Source organism: Synchiropus splendidus, chromosome 5, assembly GCF_027744825.2.
Source record: "Synchiropus splendidus isolate RoL2022-P1 chromosome 5, RoL_Sspl_1.0, whole genome shotgun sequence".
Taxonomy (NCBI): domain Eukaryota; kingdom Metazoa; phylum Chordata; class Actinopteri; order Syngnathiformes; family Callionymidae; genus Synchiropus; species Synchiropus splendidus.
In genome coordinates, this window is record NC_071338.1 from 3,649,338 (window position 1) to 3,676,013 (window position 26,676).

A 26,676-nucleotide genomic window follows, 5' to 3' on the forward strand; every position below is an offset into this window, starting at 1 on the left:
CTGAAGTGTTTTTCCAAAGTTATCAGCATTTTTATGTTTGCCGTTCCAGAACCCACCTTATCTCATGCAGAAAAGGCGTTTTCTCCATTGTGCCATAACTTCTCAGGGAAGCTTCAGAACATGACTTTTTCACCTCCCACTATAGCAAAAAGGGTTTTTCTAGCAGCTGCACATCAAATCTAAGCGGTCTGAAGTGTTTTTCTAAAGTTATCAACATTTTTATGTTTGGCGTTCCGGAATCGACCTTAACTCAGGCTGAAAATGCGTTTTCTGCATTTTGACATAACTTTGCAGGGAAGCTTCAGAAAATGAATTTTTCACCTCCCACTATAGCAGAAAGGGTCTTTCTAGTAGTAGCACATCAAATCTAAGCTGTCTGAAGTGTTTTTCCAAAGTTATCAACATTCTTATGTTTGGCGTTCCGGAATCAACCTTATCTCAGGCTGAAAACGCGTTTTACGCATTGTGCCATAACTTTGCAGGAAAGCTTCAGAACATGAAATTTTCAACTCCCACGATAGCAGAAAGGGTCTTTCCAGTAGTTGCACATCAAATCTAAGCTGTGTGATGTGTTTTTCCAAAGTTATCAATATTTTTATGTTTGACGTTCCGGAATCGACCTTATCTCAGGCTGAAAACGCGTTTCCTGCATTGTGGCATAACTTTGCAGGGAAGCTTCAGAACATGAAATTTTCACCTCCCACTGTAGCAGAAAGGGTCTTTCTAGTAGTTGCACATCAAATCTAAGCTGTCTGAAATGTTTTTCCAAAGTTATCAACATTTTTAAGTTTGGCGTTCTGGAACCCACCTAATCTCAGACTGAAAACGCGTTTTCTGCATTGTGCCATAACTTTTCAGGGAAGCTTCAGAACATGAAATTTTCAACTCCCACTATAGCAGAAAGGGTCTTTCTAGTAGTTGCACATCAAATCTAAGATGTCTGAAGTGTTTTTCCAAAGTTATCAATATTTTTTTGTTTGGCGTTCCGGAATCGACCTTAACTCAGGCTGAAAACGCGTTTCCTGCATTGTGGCATAACTTTGAAGGGAAGCTTCAGAACATGAAATTTTCACCTCCCACTATAGCAGAAAGGGTCTTTCTAGTAGTTGCACATCAAATCTAAGCTGTCTGAAGTGTTTTTCCAAAGTTATCAACATTTTTATGTTTGGCGTTCTGGAACCCACCTAATCTCAGACTGAAAACGCGTTTTCTGCATTGTGGCATAACTTTGCAGGGAAGCTTCAGAACATGAAATGTTGGCCGCCCACTATAGCAGATAGGGTCTTTCTAGTAGTTGCACATCAAATCTAAGCTGTCTGAAGTGTTTTTCCAAAGTTATCAACATTTTTATGTTTTGCGTTCTGGAACCCACCTTATCTCAGGCTGAAAACGCGTTTTCTGCATTGTGCCATAACTTTGCAGGGAGACTTCAGAACATGAAATTTTCTCCTCCCACTATAGCAGAAAGGGTATTTCTAGTAGGTGCACATCAAATCTAAGTTGTCTGAAGTGTTTTTCCAAAGTTATCAACATTCTTATGTTTGGCGTTCCGGAACCCACCTTATCTCAGCCTGAAAACGCGTTTTACATATTTTGCCATAACTTTGCAGGGAGACTTCAGAACATGAAATTTTCTCCTCCCACTATAGCAGAAAGGGTATTTCTAGTAGGTGCACATCAAATCTAAGCTGTCTGAAGTGTTTTTCCAAAGTTATCAACATTCTTATGTTTGGCGTTCCGGAATCAACCTTATCTCAGGCTGAAAACGCGTTTTACGCATTGTGCCATAACTTTGCAGGAAAGCTTCAGAACATGAAATTTTAACCTCCCACTATAGCAGAAAGGGTCTTTCTAGTAGTTGCACATCAAATCTAAACTGTCTGAAGTGTTTTTCCAAAGTTATCAATATTTTTATGTTTGGCGTTCCGGAATCGACCTTAACTCAGGCTGAAAACGCGTTTCCTGCATTGTGCCATAACTTTTCAGGGAAGCTTCAGAACATGAAATGTTCGCCTCCCACTATAGCAGAAAGGGTATTTCTAGTAGTTGCACATCAAATCTAAGTTGTCTGTAGTGTTTTTCCAAAGTTATCAACATTCTTATGTTTGGCGTTCCGGAACCCACCTTATCTCAGCCTGAAAACGCGTTTTACATATTTTGCCATAACTTTGCAGGGAAGCTTCAGAACATGAAATTTTAACATCCCACTATAGCAGAAAGGGTCTTTCTAGTAGTTGCACATCAAATCTAAGCTGTCTGAAGTGTTTTTCCAAAGTTATCAACATTCTTATGTTTGGCGTTCCGGAATCGACCTTATCTCAGGCTGAAAACGCGTTTTACGCATTGTGCCATAACTTTGCAGGAAAGCTTCAGAACATGAAATTTTCAAGTCCCACTATAGCAGACAGGGTCTTTCTTGTAGTTGCACATCAAATCTAAGCTGTCTGAAGTGTTTTTCCAAAGTTATCAACATTCTTATGTTTGGCGTTCCGGAATCAACCTTATCTCAGGCTGAAAACGCGTTTTACGCATTGTGCCATAACTTTGCAGGAAAGCTTCAGAACATGAAATTTTCAACTCCCACTATAGCAGAATGGGTCTTTCTAGTAGTTGCACATAAAATCTAAGCTGTCTGAAGTGTTTTTCCAAAGTTATCAACATTTTCATGTTTGGCGTTCTGGAACCCACCTAATCTCAGGCTCAAAACGCGTTTTCTGCATTGTGCCATAACTTTGCAGTGAAGCTTCAGAACATGAAATGTTCACCTCCCACTGCAGCAGAAAGGGTCTTTCTAGTAGTTGCACATCAAATCTAAGCTGTCTGAAGTGTTTTTCCAAAGTTATCAATATTTTTATGTTTGGCGTTCCGGAATCGACCTTATCTCAGGCTGAAAACGCGTTTCCTGCATTGTGGCATAACTTTGCAGGGAAGCTTCAGAACATGAAATGTTGGCCGCCCACTATAGCAGAAAGGGTCTTTCTAGTAGTTGCACATCAAATCTAAGCTGTCTGAAGTGTTTTTCCAAAGTTATCAACATTCTTATGTTTGGCATTTCGGAATCGACCTTATCTCCGGCTGAAAACGCGTTTTCTGCAATGTGCCATAACTTTGCAGGGAAGCTTCAGAACATGAAATTTTAACCTCCCACTATAGCAGATAGGGTTTTTCTAGAAGTTGCACATCAAATCTAAGCTGTCGAAAGTGTATTTCCAAAGTCATCAACATTTTTATGTTTGGCGTTTCGCAATCGATCTTATCTCCGGCTGAAAACGCGTTTTAACTTTGTGCCATAACTTTGCAGGGAAGCTTCAGAACATGAAATTTTAACCTCCCACTATAGCAGAAAAGGTCCTTCTCGTAGTTGCACATCAAATCTAAGCTGTCTTGAAGTGTTTTTCTAAAGTTATCAACATTTTTATGTTTGGCGTTCCGGAACCCACCTTATCTCAGGCTGAAAACACGATTTACGCATTCAGCCATAACTTTGCAGGGAAGCTTCAGAACATGAAATTTTCACCTGCCACTATAGCAGAAACGGTCTTTATTGTAGTTGCACATCAAATCTAAGCTGTCTGAAGTGTTTTTCCAAAGTTATCAACATTTTTATGTTTGGCGTTCCGGAATCAACCTTATCTGAGGCTGAAAACGCGTTTTACGCATTGTGCCATAACTTTGCAGGGAAGCTTCAGAACATGATATTTTCACTTCCCACTATAGCAGAAAGGGTCTTTCTAGAAGTTGCACATCAAATCTAAGCTGTCGAAAGTGTTTTTCCAAAGTCATCAACATTTTTATGTTTGGCGTTTCGCAATCGATCTTATCTCCGGCTGAAACCGCGTTTTAACATTGTGCCATAACTTTGCAGGGAAGCTTCAGAGCATGAAATTTGAACCTCCCACTATAGCAGAAAAGGTACTTCTAGTAGTTGCACATCAAATCTAAGCTGTCTTGAAGTGTTTTTCTAAAGTTATCAACATTTTTATGTTTGGCGTTCCGGAACCCACCTTATCTCAGGCTGAAAACACGATTTACGCATTCTGCCATAACTTTGCAGGGAAGCTTCAGAACATGAAATTTTCACCTCCCACTATAGCAGGAAGGGTATTTCTAGTAGTTGCACATCAAATCTAAGTTGTCTGAAGTGTTTTTCCAAAGTTATCAACATTCTTATGTTTGGCGTTCCGGAACCCACCTTATCTCAGCCTGAAAACGCGTTTTACATATTTTGCCATAACTTTGCAGGGAAGCTTCAGAACATGAAATTTTAACATCCCACTATAGCAGAAAGGGTCTTTCTAGTAGTTGCACATCAAATCTAAGCTGTCTGAAGTGTTTTTCCAAAGTTATCAATATTTTTATGTTTGGCGTTCCGGAATCGACCTTAACTCAGGCTGAAAACGCGTTTCCTGCATTGTGGCATAACTTTGCAGGGAAGCTTCAGAACATGAAATTTTCACCTCCCACTATAGCAGAAAGGGTCTTTCTAGTAGTTGCACATCAAATCTAAGCGGTCTGAAGTGTTTTTCCAAAGTTATCAATATTTTTATGTTTGGCCTTCCGGAATCGACCTTATCTCAGGCTGAAAACGCGTTTTCTGCATTGTGGCATAACTTTGCAGGGAAGCGTCAGAACATGAAATGTTCGCCTCCCACTATAGCAGAAAGGGTCTTTCTAGTAGTTGCACATCAAATCTAAGCTGTCTGAAGTGTTTTTCCAAACTTATCAACATTTTTATGTTTTGCGTTCCGGAACCCACCTTATCTCAAGCTGAAAACGCGTTTTCTGCATTGTGCCATAACTTTGCAGGGAATCATCAGAACATGAAATTTTCACCTCCCACTACAGCAGAAAGGGTCTTTCTAGTAGTTGCACATCAAATCTAAGCTGTCTGAAGTGTTTTTCCAAAGTTATCAACATTCTTATGTTTGGCGTTCCGGAATCGACCTTATCTTAGGCTGAAAACGCGTTTTACGCATTGTGCAATAACTTTGCAGGGAAGCTTCCGAACATGAAATTTTCAACTCCCACGATAGCAGAAAGGGTCTTTCTAGTAGTTGCACATCAAATCAAAGCTGTCTGAAGTGTTTTTCCAAAGTTATCAACATTTTTACGTTTGCCGCTGCGGAACCCACATTATCTCGGGCTGAAAACGCGTTTTCTGCATTGAGCCATAACTTTGCAGGGAAGCTTCAGAACATGAAATTTTAACCTCCCACTGTAGCAGAAAGGGTCTTTCTAGTTGTTGCACATCAAATCTAAGCTGTCTGAAGTGTTTTTCCAAAGTTATCAACATTTTTAAGTTTGGCGTTCCGGAACCCACCTTATCTCAGGCTGAAAACGCGTTTTCTGCATTGTGCCATAACTTTGCAGGGAAGCATCAGAACATGAAAGTTTCACCTCCCACTATAACAGAAAGGGTCTTTTTAGTAGTTACACATCAAATCTAAGCTGTCTGAAGGGTTTTTCCAAAGTTATCAACATTGTTAAGTTTGGCGTTCCGGAACCCACCTTATCTCAGTCTGAAAATGCGTTTTCTGCATTGTCCCATAACTTTGAAGGATAGCTTCAGAACATGAAAGTTTCACCTCCCACTATAGCAGAAAGGGTCTTTCTAGTAGTTGCACATCAAATATAAGCTGTCTGAAATGTTTTTCCAAAGTTATCAACATTTTTATGTTTGGCGTTCCGGAATCGACCTTATCTCAGGCTGAAGACGCGTTTTACGCATTGTGCCATAACTTTGCAGGGAAGTTCCAGAAAATGAAATTTTCACCTCCCACTATAGCAGAAAGGGTTTTTCTAGTAGTTGCACATCAAATCTAAGCTGTCTGAAGTGTTTTTTGAAAGTTATCAACATTTTTAAGTTTGGCGTTCCGGAACCCACCTTATCTAAGGCTCAAAACGCGTTTTCTGCATTGTGCCATAACTTTGCAGGGAAGCTTCAGAACATGAAATTTTCACCTCCCACTATAGCAGAAAGGGTCTTTCTTGTAGTTGCACATCAAATCTAAGCTGTCTGAAGTGTTTTTCGAAAGTTATCAACATTTTTATGTTTGGCGTTCCGGAATCGACCTTATCTCAGGCTGAAAACGCGTTTTACGCATTGTCCCATAACTTTCCAGGGAAGCTTCAGAACATGAAATTTTTACCTCCCACTATGGCAGAAAGGGTCTTTCTAGTAGTTGCACATCAAATCTAATCTGTCTGAAGTGTTTTTCCAAAGTTATCAACATTTTTACGTTTGGCGTTCCGGAATCCACCTTATCTCAGGCTGAAAACGCGTTTTCTGCATTGTGCCATAACTTTGCAGGGAAGCTTCAGAACATGAAATTTTCACCTCCCACTATAGCAGAAAGGGTCTTTCTAGTCGTTGCACATTAAATCTAAGCTGTCTGAAGTGTTTTTCCAAAGTTATCAACATTTTTACGTTTGCTGCTCCGGAACCCACATTATCTCGGGCTGAAAACGCGTTTTCTGCATTGTGCCATAACTTTGCAGGGAAGCTTCAGAACATGAAATTTTCACCTCCCACTGTAGCAGAAAGGGTCTTTCTAGTAATTGCACATCAAATCTAAGCTGTCTGAAGTGTTTTTCCAAAGTTATCAACATTTTTAAGTTTGGCGTTCCGGAACCCACCTTATCTCAGGCTGAAAACGCGTTTTACGCATTGTCCCATAACTTTCCAGGGAAGCTTCAGAACATGAAATTTTTACCTCCCAGTATGGCAGAAAGGGTCTTTCTAGTAGTTGCACATCAAATCTAATCTGTCTGAAGTGTTTTTCCAAAGTTATCAACATTTTTACGTTTGGCGTTCCGGAATCCACCTTATCTCAGGCTGAAAACGCGTTTTCTGCATTGTGCCATAACTTTGCAGGGAAGCTTCAGAACATGAAATTTTCACCTCCCACTATAGCAGAAAGGGTCTTTCTAGTCGTTGCACATTAAATCTAAGCTGTCTGAAGTGTTTTTCGAAAGTTATCAACATTTTTATGTTTGGCGTTCCGGAATCGACCTTATCTCAGGCTGAAAACGCGTTTTACGCATTGTCCCATAACTTTCCAGGGAAGCTTCAGAACATGAAATTTTTACCTCCCACTATGGCAGAAAGGGTCTTTCTAGTAGTTGCACATCAAATCTAATCTGTCTGAAGTGTTTTTCCAAAGTTATCAACATTTTTACGTTTGGCGTTCCGGAATCCACCTTATCTCAGGCTGAAAACGCGTTTTCTGCATTGTGCCATAACTTTGCAGGGAAGCTTCAGAACATGAAATTTTCACCTCCCACTATAGCAGAAAGGGTCTTTCTAGTCGTTGCACATTAAATCTAAGCTGTCTGAAGTGTTTTTCCAAAGTTATCAACATTTTTACGTTTGCTGCTCCGGAACCCACATTATCTCGGGCTGAAAACGCGTTTTCTGCATTGTGCCATAACTTTGCAGGGAAGCTTCAGAACATGAAATTTTCACCTCCCACTGTAGCAGAAAGGGTCTTTCTAGTCGTTGCACATTAAATCTAAGCTGTCTGAAGTGTTTTTCCAAAGTTATCAACATGTTTACGTTTGCTGCTCCGGAACCCACATTATCTCGGGCTGAAAACGCGTTTTCTGCATTGTGCCATAACTTTGCAGGGAAGCTTCAGAACATTAAATTTTAACCTCCCACTGTGGCAGAAAGGGTCTTTCTCGTAGTTGCACATCAAATCTAAGCTGTCTGAAGTGTTTTTCCAAAGTTATCAACAATTTTAAGTTTGGCGTTCCGGAATCCACTTTATCTCAGGCTGAAAACGCGTTTTCTGCATTGTTCCTTAACTTTGCAGGGAAGCATCAGAACATGAAATTTTCAGCTCCCACCATCACAAACAGGGCCTTTCTAATAGTTGCACATCAAATCTAAGTTGTCTGAAGTGTTTTTCGAAAGTTATCAACATTTTTATGTTTGGCGTTCCGGAACCCACCTTATCTCAGGCTGAAAACGCGTTTTCTGCATTGTGCCATAACTTTGCAGGGAAGCTTCCGAACATGAAATTTTCACCTCCCACTGTAGCAGAAAGGGTCTTTCGAGTTGTTGCACATTAAATCTAAGCTGTCTGAAGTGTTTTTCGAAAGTTATCAACATTTTTACGTTTGCTGCTCCGGAACCCACATTATCTCGGGCTGAAAACGTGTTTTCTGCATTGTGCCATAACTTTGCAGGGAAGCGTCAGAAAATGAAATTTTAACCTCCCACTGTAGCAGAAAGGGTCATTCTAGTAGTTGCACATCAAATCTAAGCTGTCTGAAGTGTTTTTCCAAAGTTATCAACATTTTTAAGTTTGGCGTTCCGGAACCCACCTTATCTCAGGCTGAAAACGCGTTTTGTGCATTGTTCCTTAACTTTGCAGGGAAGCATCAGAACATGAAATTTTCAGCTCCCACTATAGCAGAAAGGGTCTTTCTTGTAGTTGCACATCAAATCTAAGCTGTCTGAAGTGTTTTTCGAAAGTTATCAACATTTTTATGTTTGGCGTTCCGGAATCGACCTTATCTCAGGCTGAAAACGCGTTTTACGCATTGTCCCATAACTTTCCAGGGAAGCTTCAGAACATGAAATTTTTACCTCCCACTATGGCAGAAAGGGTCTTTCTAGTAGTTGCACATCAAATCTAATCTGTCTGAAGTGTTTTTCCAAAGTTATCAACATTTTTACGTTTGGCGTTCCGGAATCCACCTTATCTCAGGCTGAAAACGCGTTTTCTGCATTGTGCCATAACTTTGCAGGGAAGCTTCAGAACATGAAATTTTCACCTCCCACTATAGCAGAAAGGGTCTTTCTAGTCGTTGCACATTAAATCTAAGCTGTGTGAAGTGTTTTTCCAAAGTTATCAACATTTTTACGTTTGCTGCTCCGGAACCCACATTATCTCAGGCTGAAAACGCGTTTTCTGCATTGTGCCATAACTTTGCAGGGAAGCTTCAGAACATGAAATTTTCACCTCCCACTGTAGCAGAAAGGGTCTTTCTAGTAATTGCACATCAAATCTAAGCTGTCTGAAGTGTTTTTCGAAAGTTATCAACATTTTTATGTTTGGCGTTCCGGAATCGACCTTATCTCAGGCTGAAAACGCGTTTTACGCATTGTCCCATAACTTTCCAGGGAAGCTTCAGAACATGAAATTTTTACCTCCCACTATGGCAGAAAGGGTCTTTCTAGTAGTTGCACATCAAATCTAATCTGTCTGAAGTGTTTTTCCAAAGTTATCAACATTTTTACGTTTGGCGTTCCGGAATCCACCTTATCTCAGGCTGAAAACGCGTTTTCTGCATTGTGCCATAACTTTGCAGGGAAGCTTCAGAACATGAAATTTTCACCTCCCACTATAGCAGAAAGGGTCTTTCTAGTCGTTGCACATTAAATCTAAGCTGTGTGAAGTGTTTTTCCAAAGTTATCAACATTTTTACGTTTGCTGCTCCGGAACCCACATTATCTCAGGCTGAAAACGCGTTTTCTGCATTGTGCCATAACTTTGCAGGGAAGCTTCAGAACATGAAATTTTCACCTCCCACTGTAGCAGAAAGGGTCTTTCTAGTAATTGCACATCAAATCTAAGCTGTCTGAAGTGTTTTTCCAAAGTTATCAACATTTTTAAGTTTGGCGTTCCGGAACCCACCTTATCTCAGGCTGAAAACGCGTTTTGTGCATTGTTCCTTAACTTTGCAGGGAAGCATCAGAACATGAAATTTTCAACTCCCACTATGACAAACAGGGTCTTTCTAATAGTTGCACATCAAATCTAAGCTGTCTGAAGTGTTTTTTGAAAGTTATCAACATTTTTAAGTTTGGCGTTCCGGAACCCACCTTATCTAAGGCTGAAAACGCGTTTTCTGCATTGTGCCATAACTTTGCAGGGAAGCTTCAGAACATTAAATTTTAACCTCCCACTGTGGCAGAAAGGGTCTTTCTAGTAGTTGCACATCAAATCTAAGCTGTCTGAAGTGTTTTTCCAAAGTTATCAACAATTTTAAGTTTGGCGTTCCGGAACCCACCTTATCTCAGGCTGAAAACAGGTTTTCTGCATTGTGCCATAACTTTGCAGGGAAGCTTCAGAACATGAAATTTTAATCTCCCACTATTGCAGAAAGTGTCTTTCTAGTAGTTGCACATCAAATCTAAGCTGTCTGAAATGTTTTTCCAAAGTTATCAACATTTTTATGTTCGGCGTTCCGGAATCGACCTTATCTCAGGCTGAAGACGCGTTTTACGGATTGTGCCATAACTTTGCAGGGAAGTTCCAGAAAATGAAATTTTCACCTCCCACTATAGCAGAAAGGGTTTTTCTAGTAGTTGCACATCAAATCTAAGCTGTCTGAAGTGTTTTTCGAAAGTTATCAACATTTTTATGTTTGGCGTTCCGGAACCCACCTTATCTCAGGCTGAAAACGCGTTTTCTGCATTGTGCCATAACTTTGCAGGGAAGCTTCAGAACATTAAATTTTCACCTCCCACTATAGCAGAAAGGGTCTTTCTAGTAGTTGCACATCAAATCTAAGCTGTCTGAAGTGTTTTTCCAAAGTTATCAACATTTTTATGTTTGGCGTTCCGGAATCGACCTTATCTCAGGCTGAAAACGCGTTTTCTGCATTGGGCCATAACTTTGCAGGGAAGCTTCAGAACAAGAAATTTTAATCTCCCACTATTGCAGAAAGTGTCTTTCTAGTAGTTGCACATCAAATCTAAGCTGTCTGAAATGTTTTTCCAAAGTTATCAACATTTTTATGTTCGGCGTTCCGGAATCGACCTTATCTCTGGCTGAAGACGCGTTTTTCGCATTGTGCCATAACTTTGCAGGGAAGTTCCAGAAAATGAAATTTTCACCTCCCACTATAGCAGAAGGGGTTTTTCTAGTAGTTGCACATCAAATCTAAGCTGTCTGAAGTGTTTTTCGAAAGTTATCAACATTTTTATGTTTGGCGTTCCGGAACCCACCTTATCTCAGGCTGAAAACGCGTTTTCTGCATTGTGCCATAACTTTGAAGGGAAGCTTCAGAACATTAAATTTTCACCTCCCACTATAGCAGAAAGGGTCTTTCTAGTAGTTGCACATCAAATCTAAGCTGTCTGAAGTGTTTTTCGAAAGTTATCAACATTTTTATGTTTGGCGTTCCGGAATCGACCTTATCTCAGGCTGAAAACGCGTTTTACGCATTGTCCCAAAACTTTCCAGGGAAGCTTCAGAACATGAAATTATGACCTCCCACTATGGCAGAAAGGGTCTTTCTATTAGTTGCACATCAAATCTAAGCTGTCTGAAGTGTTTTTCGAAAGTTATCAACATTTTTACGTTTGGCGTTCCGGAACCCACCTTATCTCAGGCTGAAAACGCGTTTTGCGCATGTGCCATTAATTCTCAGGGAAGATTCAGAAAATGAAATTTTCACCTCCCACTATAGCAGAAAGGGTCTTTCTAGTAGTTGCACATCAAATCTAAGCTGTCTGAAGTGTTTTTCGAAAGTTATCAACATTTTCATGTTTGGCGTTCCGGAATCGAGCTTATCTCAGGCTGAAGACGCGTTTTACGCATTGTGCCATAACTTTGCAGGGAAGTTCCAGAAAATGAAATTTTCACCTCCCACTATAGCAGAAAGGGTTTTTCTAGTAGTTGCACATCAAATCTAAGCTGTCTGAAGTGTTTTTCCAAAGTTATCAACATTTTTAAGTTTGGCGTTCCGGAACCCACCTTATCTCAGGCTGAAAACGCGTTTTGTGCATTGTTCCTTAACTTTGCAGGGAAGCATCAGAACATGAAATTTTCAACTCCCACTATGACAAACAGGGTCTTTCTAATAGTTGCACATCAAATCTAAGCTGTATGAAGTGTTTTTTGAAAGTTATCAACATTTTTAAGTTTGGCGTTCCGGAACCCACCTTATCTAAGGCTGAAAACGCGTTTTCTGCATTGTGCCATCACTTTGCAGGGAAGCTTCAGAACATGAAATTTTCACCTCCCACTATAGCAGAAAGGGTCTTTCTAGTAGTTGCACATCAAATATAAGCTGTCTGAAATGTTTTTCCAAAGTTATCAACATTTTTATGTTTGGCGTTCCGGAATCGACCTTATCTCAGGCTGAAGACGCGTTTTACGCATTGTGCCATAACTTTGCAGGGAAGTTCCAGAAAATGAAATTTTCACCTCCCACTATAGCAGAAAGGGTTTTTCTAGTAGTTGCACATCAAATCTAAGCTGTCTGAAATGTTTTTCGAAAGTTATCAACATTTTTAAGTTTGGCGTTCCGGAACCCACCTTATCTAAAGCTGAAAACGTGTTTTCTGCATTGTGCCATAACTTTGGAGGGAAGCTTCAGAACATGAAATTTTCACCTCCCACTATAGCAGAAAGGGTCTTTCTAGTAGTTGCACATCAAATCTAAGCTGTCTGAAGTGTTTTTCCAAAGTTATCAACATTTTTATGTTTGGCGTTCCGGAATCGACCTTATCTCAGGCTGAAAACGCGTTTTACGCATTGTGCAATAACTTTGCCGGGAAGCTTCAGAAAATGAAATTTTCACCTCCCACGATAGCAGATAGGGTCTTTCTAGTATTTGCACATCAAATCTAAGCTGTCTGAAGTGTTTTTCGAAAGTTATCAACATTTTTATGTTTGGCGTCCCGGAATCGACCTTATGTCAGGTTGAAAAACTGTTTTCTGCATTGTCCCATAACTTTCCAGGGAAGCTTCAGAACATTCAATTTTCACCTCCCACTATAGCAGAAACGGTCTTTCTAGTAGTTGCACATCAAATCTAAGCTGTCTGAAGTGCTTTTCAAAAATTATCAACATTTTTATGTTTGGCGTTCCGGAACACACCTTATCTCAAGCTGAAAACGCGTTTTACGCAATTTGCCATAACTTTGCAGGAAAGCTTCAGAACATGAAATGTTCACCTCCCACTATAGCAGAAAGGTTCTTTCTAGTAGTTGCACATCAAATCTAAGCTGTCTGAAGTGTTTTTCGAAAGTTATCAACATTTTTATGTTTGGCGTTCCGGAACCCACCTTATCTCAGGCTGAAAACAGGTTTTCTGCATTGTGCCATAACTTTGCAGGGAAGCTTCAGAACATGAAATTTTAACCTCCCACTGTAGCAGAAAGGGTCTTTCTAGTAGTTGCACATCAAATCTAAGCTGTCTGAAATGTTTTTCCAAAGTTATCAACATTTTTATGTTTGGCGTTCCAGAATCGACCTTATCTCAGGCTGAAAACGCGTTTTCTGCATTGTGCCATAACTTTGCAGGGAAGCTTCAGAACAAGAAATTTTAACCTCCCACTATTGCAGAAAGTGTCTTTCTAGTAGTTGCACATCAAATCTAAGCTGTCTGAAATGTTTTTCCAAAGTTATCAACATTTTTATGTTCGGCGTTCCGGAATCGACCTTATCTCAGGCTGAAGACGCGTTTTACGGATTGTGCCATAACTTTGCAGGGAAGTTCCAGAAAATGAAATTTTCACCTCCCACTATAGCAGAAAGGGTTTTTCTAGTAGTTGCACATCAAATCTAAGCTGTCTGAAGTGTTTTTCGAAAGTTATCAACATTTTTATGTTTGGCGTTCCGGAACCCACCTTATCTCAGGCTGAAAACGCGTTTTCTGCATTGTGCCATAACTTTGCAGGGAAGCTTCAGAACATTAAATTTTCACCTCCCACTATAGCAGAAAGGGTCTTTCTAGTAGTTGCACATCAAATCTAAGCTGTCTGAAGTGTTTTTCCAAAGTTATCAACATTTTTATGTTTGGCGTTCCGGAACCCACCTTGTCTCAGGCTGAAAACGCGTTTTCTGCATTGTGCCATAACTTTGAAGGAAAGCTTCAGAACATGAAAGTTTCACCTCCCACTATAGCAGAAAGGGTCTTTTTAGTAGTTACACATCAAATCTAAGCTGTCTGAAGGGTTTTTCCAAAGTTATCAACATTTTTATGTTTGGCGTTCCGGAACCCACCTTATCTCAGGCTGAAAACGCGTTTTCTGCATTGTCCCTTAACTTTGCAGGGAAGCATCAGAACATAAAATTTTCAGCTCCCACTATGACAAACAGGGTCTTTCTAATAGTTGCACATCAAATCTAATCTGTCTGAAGTGTTTTTCGAAAGTTATCAACATTTTTAAGTTTGGCGTTCCGGAACCCACCTTATCTCACGCTGAAAATGCGTTTTCTGCATTGTCCCATAACTTTGAAGGAAAGCTTCAGAACATGAAAGTTTCACCTCCCACTATAGCAGAAAGGGTCTTTCTAGTAGTTGCACATCAAATCTAAGCTGTCTGAAGTATTTTTCGAAAGTTATCAACATTTTCAAGTTTGGCGTTCCGGAACCCACCTTATCTAAGGCTGAAAACGCGTTTTCTGCATTGTGCCACAACTTTGCAGGGAAGCTACAGAACATGAAATTTTCACCTCCCAGTATAGCAGAAAGGGTCTTTCTTGTAGTTGCACATCAAATCTAAGCTGTCTGAAGTGTTTTTCGAAAGTTATCAACATTTTTATGTTTGGCGTTCCGGAATCGACCTTATCTCAGGCTGAAAACGCGTTTTACGCATTGTCCCATAACTTTCCAGGGAAGCTTCAGAATATGAAATTTTTACCTCCCACTATGGCAGAAAGGGTCTTTCTAGTAGTTGCACATCAAATCTAAGCTGTCTGAAGTGTTGTTCCAAAGTTATCAACATTTTTACGTTTGGCGTTCCGGAACCCACCTTATCTCGGGCTGAAAACGCGTTTTCTGCATTGTGCCATAACTTTGCAGGGAAGCTTCAGAACATGAAATTTTCACCTCCCACTATAGCAGATAGGGTCTTTCTAGTTGTTGCACATTAAATCTAAGCTGTCTGAAGTGTTTTTCCAAAGTTATCAACATTTTTACGTTTGCCGCTCCGGAACCCACATTATCTCGGGCTGAAAACGCGTTTTCTGCATTGTGCCATTACTTTGCAGGGAAGCTTCAGAACATGAAATTTTCACCTCCCACTGTAGCAGAAAGGGTCTTTCTAGTAGTTGCACATAAAATCTAAGCTGTCTGAAGTGTTTTTCCAAAGTTATCAACATTTTTAAGTTTTGCGTTCCGGAACCCACCTTGTCTCAGGCTGAAAACGCGTTTTCTGCATTGTGCCATAACTTTGAAGGAAAGCTTCAGAACATGAAAGTTTCATCTCCCACTATAGCAGAAAGGGTCTTTTTAGTAGTTACACATCAAATCTAAGCTGTCTGAAGGGTTTTTCCAAAGTTATCAACATTTTTATGTTTGGCGTTCCGGAACCCACCTTATCTCAGGCTGAAAACGCGTTTTCTGCATTGTCCCTTAACTTTGCAGGGAAGCATCAGAACATAAAATTTTCAGCTCCCACTATGACAAACAGGGTCTTTCTAATAGTTGCACATCAAATCTAATCTGTCTGAAGTGTTTTTCGAAAGTTATCAACATTTTTAAGTTTGGCGTTCCGGAACCCACCTTATCTCACGCTGAAAATGCGTTTTCTGCATTGTCCCATAACTTTGAAGGAAAGCTTCAGAACATGAAAGTTTCACCTCCCACTATAGCAGAAAGGTTTTTTCTAGTAGTTGCACATTAAATCTAAGCTGACTGAAGTGTTTTTCGAAAGTTATCAACATTTTCAAGTTTGGCGTTCCGGAACCCACCTTATCTAAGGCTGAAAACGCGTTTTCTGCATTGTGCCACAACTTTGCAGGGAAGCTACAGAACATGAAATTTTCACCTCCCACTATAGCAGAAAGGGTCTTTCTTGTAGTTGCACATCAAATCTAAGCTGTCTGAAGTGTTTTTCGAAAGTTATCAACATTTTTATGTTTGGCGTTCCGGAATCAACCTTATCTCAGGCTGAAAACGCGTTTTACGCATTGTGCCATAACTTTGCAGGAAAGCTTCAGAACATGAAATTTTCAACTCCCACTATAGCAGAAAGGGTCTTTCCAGTAGTTGCACATCAAATCTAAGCTGTGTGATGTGTTTTTCCAAAGTTATCAATATTTTTATGTTTGACGTTCCGGAATCGACCTTATCTCAGGCTGAAAACGCGTTTCCTGCATTGTGGCATAACTTTGCAGGGAAGCTTCAGAACATGAAATTTTCACCTCCCACTATAGCAGAAAGGGTCTTTCTAGTAGTTGCACTTCAAATCTAAGCTGTCTGAAGTGTTTTTCCAAAGTTATCAACATTTTTATGTTTGGCGTTCTGGAACCCACCTAATCTCAGACTGAAAACGCGTTTTCTGCATTGTGGCATAACTTTGCAGGGAAGCTTCAGAACATGAAATGTTGGCCGCCCACTATAGCAGATAGGGTCTTTCTAGTAGTTGCACATCAAATCTAAGCTGTTTGAAGTGTTTTTCCAAAGTTATCAACATTTTTATGTTTTGCGTTCTGAGAACTCACCTTATCTCAGGCTGAAAACGCGTTTTCTGCATTGTGCCATAACTTTGCAAGGAAGCTTCAGAACATGAAATTTTCACCTCCCACTATAGCAGAAAGGGTCTTTCTAGTAGTTGCACATCAAATCTAAGCTGTCTGAAGTGTTTTTCCAAAGTTATCAACATTTTTATGTCTGGCGTTCCGAAACCCACCTTATCTCAGGCTGAAAACGCGTTTTCTGCATTGTGCCATAACTTTGGAGGGAGACTTCAGAACATGAAATTTTCTCCTCCCACTATAGCAGAAAGGGTATTTCTAGTAGGTGCACATCAAATCTAAGCTGTCTGAAGTGTTTTTCCAAAGATATCAACATTTTTAAGTTTGGCGTTCCGGAACCCACCTAATCTCAGCCTGAATACGCGTTTTACATATTTTGCCATAACTTTGCGGGGAAGCTTCAGAATATGAAATTTTAACATCCCACTATAGCAGAAAGGGTCTTTCTAGTAGTTGCACATCAAATCTAAGCTGTCTGAAGTGTTTTTCCAAAGTTATCAACATTCTTATGTTTGGCGTTCCGGAATCAACCTTATCTCAGGCTGAAAACGCGTTTTACGCATTGTGCCATAACTTTGCAGGAAAGCTTCAGAACATGAAATTTTCAACTCCCACTATAGCAGAATGGGTCTTTCTAGTAGTTGCACATAAAATCTAAGCTGTCTGAAGTGTTTTTCCAAAGTTATCAACATTTTTATGTTTGGCGTTCTGGAACCCACCTAATCTCAGGCTCAAAACGCGTTTTCTGCATTGTGCCATAACTTTGCAGTGAAGCTTCAGAACATGAAATGTTCACCTCCCACTGCAGCAGAAAGGGTCTTTCTAGTAGTTGCACATCAAATCTAAGCTGTCTGAAGTGTTTTTCCAAAGTTATCAACATTTTTATGTTTTGCGTTCTGGAACTCACCTTATCTCAGGCTGAAAACGCGTTTTCTGCATTGTGCCATAACTTTGCAGGGAAGCTTCAGAACATGAAATTTTCACCTCCCACTATAGCAGAAAGGGTCTTTCTAGTAGTTGCACATCAAATATAAGCTGTCTGAAGTGTTTTTCCAAAGTTATCAACATTATTATGTTTGGCGTTCTGGAACCCACCTTATCTCAGGCTGAAAACGCGTTTTCTGCATTGTGCCATAACTTTGCAGGGAGACTTCAGAACATGAAATTTTCTCCTCCCACTATAGCAGATAGGGTATTTCTAGTAGGTGCACATCAAATCTAAGCTGTCTGAAGTGTTTTTCCAAAGATATCAACATTTTTAAGTTTGGCGTTCCGGAACCCACCTAATCTCAGCCTGAAAACGCGTTTTACATATTTTGCCATAACTTTGCAGGGAAGCTTCAGAATATGAAATTTTAACATCCCACTATAGCAGAAAGGGTCTTTCTAGTAGTTGCACATCAAATCTAAGCTGTCTGAAGTGTTTTTCCAAAGTTATCAACATTCTTATGTTTGGCGTTTCGGAATCGACCTTATCTCCGGCTGAAAACGCGTTTTCTGCAATGTGCCATAACTTTGCAGGGAAGCTTCAGAACATGAAATTTTAACCTCCCACTATAGCAGATAGGGTTTTTCTAGAAGTTGCACATCAAATCTAAGCTGTCGAAAGTGTTTTTCCAAAGTCATCAACATTTTTATGTTTGGCGTTTCGCAATCGATCTTATCTCCGGCTGAAAACGCGTTTTAACTTTGTGCCATAACTTTGCAGGGAAGCTTCAGAACATGAAATTTTAACCTCCCACTATAGCAGAAAAGGTCCTTCTCGTAGTTGCACATCAAATCTAAGCTGTCTTGAAGTGTTTTTCTAAAGTTATCAACATTTTTATGTTTGGCGTTCCGGAACCCACCTTATCTCAGGCTGAAAACACGATTTACGCATTCTGCCATAACTTTGCAGGGAAGCTTAAGAACATGAAATTTTCACCTGCCACTATAGCAGAAACGGTCTTTATTGTAGTTGCACATCAAATCTAAGCTGTCTTGAAGTGTTTTTCTAAAGTTATCAACATTTTTATGTTTGGCGTTCCGGAACCCACCTTATCTCAGGCTGAAAACACGATTTACGCATTCTGCCATAACTTTGCAGGGAAGCTTCAGAACATGAAATTTTCACCTCCCACAATAGCAGAAAGGGTCTTTCTAGTAGTTGCACATCAAATCTAAGCTGTCTGAAGTGTTTTTCCAAAGTTATCAACATTTTTAAGTTTGGCGTTCTGGAATCGACCTTATCTCGGGCTGAAAACGCGTTTTCTGCATTGTGCCATAACTTTGCAGGGAAGCTTCAGGACATGAAATTTTCACCTCCCACTGTAGCAGAAAGGGTCTTTCTAGTAGTTGCACATCAAATCTAAGCTGTCTGAAGTGTTTTTCCAAAGTTATCACCATTCTTATGTTTGGCGTTCCGGAATCGACCTTATCTCTGGCTGAAAACGCGTTTTCTGCATTGTGGCATAACTTTGCAGGGAAGCGTCAGAACATGAAATGTTCGCCTCCCACTATAGCAGAAAGGGTCTTTCTAGTAGTTGCACATCAAATCTAAGCTGTCTCAAGTGTTTTTCCAAAGTTATCAACATTTTTATGTTTGGCGTTCCGGAACCCACCTTATCTCAGGCTGAACACGCGTTTTCTGCATTGTGCCATAACTTTGCAGGGAAGCTTCAGAACATGAAATGTTCACCTCCCACTATAGCAGAAAGGGTCTTTCTAGTAGTTGCACATCAAATCTAAGCTGTCTGAAGTGTTATTCCAAAGTTATCAACATTTTTATGTTTGGCGTTCCGGAATCGACCTTATCTCGGGCTGAAAACGCGTTTTCTGCATTGTGCCATAACTTTGCAGGGAAGCGTCAGAACATGAAATGTTCGCCTCCCACTGTAGCAGAAAGGGTCTTTCTAGTAGTTGCACATCAAATCTAAGCTGTCTGAAGTGTTTTTCCAAAGTTATCACCATTCTTATGTTTGGCGTTCCGGAATCGACCTTATCTCTGGCTGAAAACGCGTTTTCTGCATTGTGGCATAACTTTGCAGGGAAGCGTCAGAACATGAAATGTTCGCCTCCCACTATAGCAGAAAGGGTCTTTCTAGTAGTTGCACATCAAATCTAAGCTGTCTCAAGTGTTTTTCCAAAGTTATCAACATTTTTATGTTTGGCGTTCCGGAACCCACCTTATCTCAGGCTGAACACGCGTTTTCTGCATTGTGCCATAACTTTGCAGGGAAGCTTCAGAACATGAAATGTTCACCTCCCACTATAGCAGAAAGGGTCTTTCTAGTAGTTGCACATCAAATCTAAGCTGTTTGAAGTGTTTTTCCGAAGTTAACACCATTTTTATGTTTGGCGTTCCAGAAACAACATTATCTCAGGCTGAAAACGCGTTTTACGCAATTTGCCATAACTTTGCAGGAAAGCTTCAGAACATGAAATGTTCACCTCCCACTATAGCAGAAAGGTTCTTTCTAGTAGTTGCACATCAAATGTAAGCTGTCTGAAGTGTTTTTCGAAAGTTATCAACATTTTTATGTTTGGCGTTCCGGATCCCACCTTATCTCAGGCTGAAAACAGGTTTTCTGCATTGTGCCATAACTTTGCAGGGAAGCTTCAGAACATGAAATTTTAACCTCCCACTGTAGCAGAAAGGGTCTTTCTAGTAGTTGCACATCAAATCTAAGCTGTCTGAAGTGTTTGTCCAAAGTTATCAACATTTTTAAGTTTGGCGTTCCGGAACCCACCTTATATCAGGCTGAAAACGCGTTTTGTGCATTGTTCCTTAACTTTGCAGGGAAGCATCAGAACATGAAATTTTCAGCTCCCACTATGACAAACAGGGTCTTTCTAATAGTTGCACATCAAATCTAATCTGTCTGAAGTGTTTTTCGAAAGTTATCAACATTTTTTTGTTTGGCGTTCCGGAACCCACCTTGTCTCAGGCTGAAAACGCGTTTTCTGCATTGTGCCATAACTTTGAAGGAAAGCTTCAGAACATGAAAGTTTCACCTCCCACTATAGCAGAAAGGGTCTTTTTAGTAGTTACACATCAAATCTAAGCTGTCTGAAGGGTTTTTCCAAAGTTATCAACATTTTTATGTTTGGCGTTCCAGAACCCACCTTATCTCAGGCTGAAAACGCGTTTTCTGCATTGTCCCTTAACTTTGCAGGGAAGCATCAGAACATAAAATTTTCAGCTCCCACTATGACAAACAGGGTCTTTCTAATAGTTGCACATCAAATCTAATCTGTCTGAAGTGTTTTTCGAAAGTTATCAACATTTTTAAGTTTGGCGTTCCGGAACCCTCTTTATCTCAGGCTGAAAACGCGTTTTACGCATTGTCCCATAACTTTCCAAGGAAGTTTCAGAACATGAAATTTTTACCTCCCACTATAGCAGAAAGGGTCTTTCTAGTTGTTGCACATCAAATCTAAGCTGTCTGAAGTGTTTTTCCAAAGTTATCAACATTTTTAAGTTTGGCGTTCCGGAACCCACCTTATCTCAGGCTGAAAACGCGTTTTCTGCATTGTGCCATAACTTTGCAGGGAAGCATCAGAACATGAAAGTTTCACCTCCCACTATAACAGAAAGGGTCTTTTTAGTAGTTACACATCAAATCTAAGCTGTCTGAAGGGTTTTTCCAAAGTTATCAACATTTTTATGTTTGGCGTTCCGGAACCCACCTTATCTCAGGCTGAAAACGTGTTTTCTGCATTGTCCCTTAACTTTGCAGGGAATTATCAGAACATAAAATTTTCAGCTCCCACTATGACAAACAGGGTCTTTCTAATAGTTGCACATCAAATCTAATCTGTCTGAAGTGTTTTTCGAAAGTTAGTAACATTTTTAAGTTTGGCGTTCCGGAACCCACCTTATCTCAGGCTGAAAATGCGTTTTCTGCATTGTCCCATAACTTTGAAGGATAGCTTCAGAACATGAAAGTTTCACCTCCCACTATAGCAGAAACGGTCTTTCTAGTAGTTGCACATCAAATATAAGCTGTCTGAAATGTTTTTCCAAAGTTATCAACATTTTTATGTTTGGCGTTCCGGAATCGACCTTATCTCAGGCTGAAGACGCGTTTTACGCATTGTGCCATAACTTTGCAGGGAAGTTCCAGAAAATGAAATTTTCACCTCCCACTATAGCAGAAAGGGTTTTTCTAGTAGTTGCACATCAAATCTAAGCTGTCTGAAGTGTTTTTTGAAAGTTATCAACATTTTTAAGTTTGGCGTTCCGGAACCCACCTTATCTAAGGCTGAAAACGCGTTTTCTGCATTGTGCCATAACTTTGCAGGGAAGCTTCAGAACATGAAATTTTCACCTCCCACTATAGCAGAAAGGGTCTTTCTTGTAGTTGCACATCAAATCTAAGCTGTCTGAAGTGTTTTTCGAAAGTCATCAACATTTTTATGTTTGGCGTTCCGGAATCGACCTTATCTCAGGCTGAAAACGCGTTTTCTGCATTGTGCCATAACTTTGCAGGGAAGCTTCAGAACATGAAATTTTCACCTCCCACTATAGCAGAAAGGGTCTTTCTAGTCGTTGCACATTAAATCTAAGCTGTCTGAAGTGTTTTTCCAAAGTTATCAACATTTTTACGTTTGCTGCTCCGGAACCCACATTATCTCGGGCTGAAAACGCGTTTTCTGCATTGTGCCATAACTTTGCAGGGAAGCTTCAGAACATTAAATTTTAACCTCCCACTGTGGCAGAAAGGGTCTTTCTAGTATTGCACATCAAATCTAAGCTGTCTGAAGTGTTTTTCCAAAGTTATCAACAATTTTAAGTTTGGCGTTCCGGAATCCACTTTATCTCAGGCTGAAAACGCGTTTTCTGCATTGTTCCTTAACTTTGCAGGGAAGCATCAGAACATGAAATTTTCAGCTCCCACCATGACAAACAGGGTCTTTCTAATAGTTGCACATCAAATCTAAGTTGTCTGAAGTGTTTTTCGAAAGTTATCAACATTTTTATGTTTGGCGTTCCGGAACCCCCCTTATCTCAGGCTGAAAACGCGTTTTGTGCATTGTTCCTTAACTTTGCAGGGAAGCATCAGAACATGAAATTTTCAGCTCCCACTATAGCAGAAAGGGTCTTTCTTGTAGTTGCACATCAAATCTAAGCTGTCTGAAGTGTTTTTCGAAAGTTATCAACATTTTTATGTTTGGCGTTCCGGAATCGACCTTATCTCTGGCTGAAAACGCGTTTTACGCATTGTCCCATAACTTTCCAGGGAAGCTTCAGAACATGAAATTTTTACCTCCCACTATGGCAGAAAGGGTCTTTCTAGTAGTTGCACATCAAATCTAATCTGTCTGAAGTGTTTTTCCAAAGTTATCAACATTTTTACGTTTGGCGTTCCGGAATCCACCTTATCTCAGGCTGAAAACGCGTTTTCTGCATTGTGCCATGACTTTGCAGGGAAGCTTCAGAACATGACATTTTCACCTCCCACTATAGCAGAAAGGGTCTTTCTAGTCGTTGCACATTAAATCTAAGCTGTGTGAAGTGTTTTTCCAAAGTTATCAACATTTTTACGTTTGCTGCTCCGGAACCCACATTATCTCGGGCTGAAAACGCGTTTTCTGCATTGTGCCATAACTTTGCAGGGAAGCTTCAGAACATTAAATTTTAACCTCCCACTGTGGCAGAAAGGGTCTTTCTAGTAGTTGCACATCAAATCTAAGCTGTCTGAAGTGTTTTTCCAAAGTTATCAACAATTTTAAGTTTGGCGTTCCGGAATCCACTTTATCTCAGGCTGAAAACGCGTTTTCTGCATTGTTCCTTAACTTTGCCAGGAAGCATCAGAACATGAAATTTTCAGCTCCCACCATGACAAACAGGATCTTTCTAATAGTTGCACATCAAATCTAAGTTGTCTGAAGTGTTTTTCGAAAGTTATCAACATTTTTATGTTTGGCGTTCCGGAACCCACCTTATCTCAGGCTGAAAACGCGTTTTCTGCATTGTGCCATAACTTTGCAGGGAAGCTTCAGAACAAGAAATTTTAACCTCCCACTATTGCAGAAAGTGTCTTTCTAGTAGTTGCACATCAAATCTAAGCTGTCTGAAATGTTTTTCCAAAGTTATCAACATTTTTATGTTCGGCGTTCCGGAATCGACCTTATCTCAGGCTGAAGACGCGTTTTACGGATTGTGCCATAACTTTGCAGGGAAGTTCCAGAACATGCAATTTTGACCTCCCACTATAGCAGAAAGGGTCTTTCTGGTAGTTGCACATCAAATCTAAGCTGTCTGAAGTGCTTTTCAAAAATTATCAACATTTTTATGTTTGGCGTTCCGGAACACACCTTATCTCAAGCTGAAAACGCGTTTTCTGCATTGTGCCATTACTTTGCAGGGAAGCTTCAGAACATGAAATTTTCACCTCCCACTATAGCAGATAGGGTCTTTCTAGTTGTTGCACATTAAATCTAAGCTGTCTGAAGTGTTTTTCCAAAGTTATCAACATTTTTACGTTTGCCGCTCCGGAACCCACATTATCTCGGGCTGAAAACGCGTTTTCTGCATTGTGCCATAACTTTGCAGGGAAGCTTCAGAACATGAAATTTTCACCTCCCACTGTAGCAGAAAGGGTCTTTCTAGTAGTTGCACATAAAATCTAAGCTGTCTGAAGTGTTTTTCCAAAGTTATCAACATTTTTAAGTTTTGCGTTCCGGAACCCACCTTGTCTCAGGCTGAAAACGCGTTTTCTGCATTGTGCCATAACTTTGAAGGAAAGCTTCAGAACATGAAAGTTTCATCTCCCACTATAGCAGAAAGGGTCTTTTTAGTAGTTACACATCAAATCTAAGCTGTCTGAAGGGTTTTTCCAAAGTTATCAACATTTTTATGTTTGGCGTTCCGGAACCCACCTTATCTCAGGCTGAAAACGCGTTTTCTGCATTGTCCCTTAACTTTGCAGGGAAGCATCAGAACATAAAATTTTCAGCTCCCACTATGACAAACAGGGTCTTTCTAATAGTTGCACATCAAATCTAATCTGTCTGAAGTGTTTTTCGAAAGTTATCAACATTTTTAAGTTTGGCGTTCCGCAACCCACCTTATCTCACGCTGAAAATGCGTTTTCTGCATTGTCCCATAACTTTGAAGGAAAGCTTCAGAACATGAAAGTTTCACCTCCCACTATAGCAGAAAGGTTTTTTCTAGTAGTTGCACATTAAATCTAAGCTGTCTGAAGTGTTTTTCGAAAGTTATCAACATTTTCAAGTTTGGCGTTCCGGAACCCACCTTATCTAAGGCTGAAAACGCGTTTTCTGCATTGTGCCACAACTTTGCAGGGAAGCTACAGAACATGGAATTTTCACCTCCCACTATAGCAGAAAGGGTCTTTCTTGTAGTTGCACATCAAATCTAAGCTGTCTGAAGTGTTTTTCGAAAGTTAACAACATTTTTATGTTTGGCGTTCCGGAATCGACCTTATCTCAGGCTGAAAACGCGTTTTACGCATTGTCCCATAACTTTCCAGGGAAGCTTCAGAATATGAAATTTTTACCTCCCACTATGGCAGAAAGGGTCTTTCTAGTAGTTGCACATCAAATCTAAGCTGTCTGAAGTGTTGTTCCAAAGTTATCAACATTTTTACGTTTGGCGTTCCGGAACCCACCTTATCTCGGGCTGAAAACGCGTTTTCTGCATTGTGCCATAACTTTGCAGGGAAGCTTCAGAACATGCAATTTTGACCTCCCACTATAGCAGAAAGGGTCTTTCTAGTAGTTGCACATCAAATCTAAGCTGTCTGAAGTGTTTTTCGAAAGTTATCAACATTCTTATGTTTGGCGTTCCGGAATCAACCTTATCTCAGGCTGAAAACGCGTTTTACGCATTGTGCCATAACTTTGCAGGAAAGCTTCAGAACATGAAATTTTCAACTCCCACTATAGCAGAAAGGGTCTTTCCAGTAGTTGCACATCAAATCTAAGCTGTGTGATGTCTTTTTCCAAAGTTATCAATATTTTTATGTTTGACGTTCCGGAATCGACCTTATCTCAGGCTGAAAACGCGTTTCCTGCATTGTGGCATAACTTTGCAGGGAAGCTTCAGAACATGAAATTTTCACCTCCCACTGTAGCAGAAAGGGTCTTTCTAGTAGTTGCACATCAAATCTAAGCTGTCTGAAGTGTTTTTCCAAAGTTATCAACATTTTTAAGTTTGGCGTTCTGGAACCCACCTAATCTCAGACTGAAAACGCGTTTTCTGCATTGTGGCATAACTTTGCAGGGAAGCTTCAGAACATGAAATGTTGGCCGCCCACTATAGCAGATAGGGTCTTTCTAGTAGTTGCACATCAAATCAAAACTGTCTGAAGTGTTTTTCCAAAGTTATCAATATTTTTATGTTTGGCGTTCCGGAATCGACCTTAACTCAGGCTGAAAACGCGCTTCCTGCATTGTGCCATAACTTTTCAGGGAAGCTTCAGAACATGAAATGTTCGCCTCCCACTATAGCAGAAAGGGTATTTCTAGTAGTTGCACATCAAATCTAAGTTGTCTGAAGTGTTTTTCCAAAGTTATCAACATTCTTAGGTTTGGCGTTCCGGAACCCACCTTATCTCAGCCTGAAAACGCGTTTTACATATTTTGCCATAACTTTGCAGGGAAGCTTCAGAACATGAAATTTTAACATCCCACTATAGCAGAAAGGGTCTTTCCAGTAGTTGCACATCAAATCTAAGCTGTCTGAAGTGTTTTTCCAAAGTTATCAACATTCTTATGTTTGGCGTTCCGGAATCGACCTTATCTCAGGCTGAAAACGCGTTTTACGCATTGTGCCATAACTTTGCAGGAAAGCTTCAGAACATGAAATGTTCACCTCCCACTATAGCAGAAAGGGTCTTTCTTGTAGTTGCACATCAAATCTAAGCTGTCTGAAGTGTTTTTCCAAAGTTATCAATATTTTTTTGTTTGGCGTTCCGGAATTGACCTTAACTCAGGCTGAAAACGCGTTTCCTGCATTGTGGCATAACACTGCAGGGAAGCTTCAGAACATGAAATTTTCACCTCCCACTATAGCAGAAAGGGTCTTTCTAGTAGTTGCACATCAAATCTAAGCTGTTTGAAGTGTTTTTCCAAAGTTATCAACATTTTTATGTTTGGCGTTCTGAGAACTCACCTTATCTCAGGCTGAAAACGCGTTTTCTGCATTGTGCCATAACTTTGCAAGGAAGCTTCAGAACATGAAATTTTCACCTCCCACTATAGCAGAAAGGGTCTTTCTAGTAGT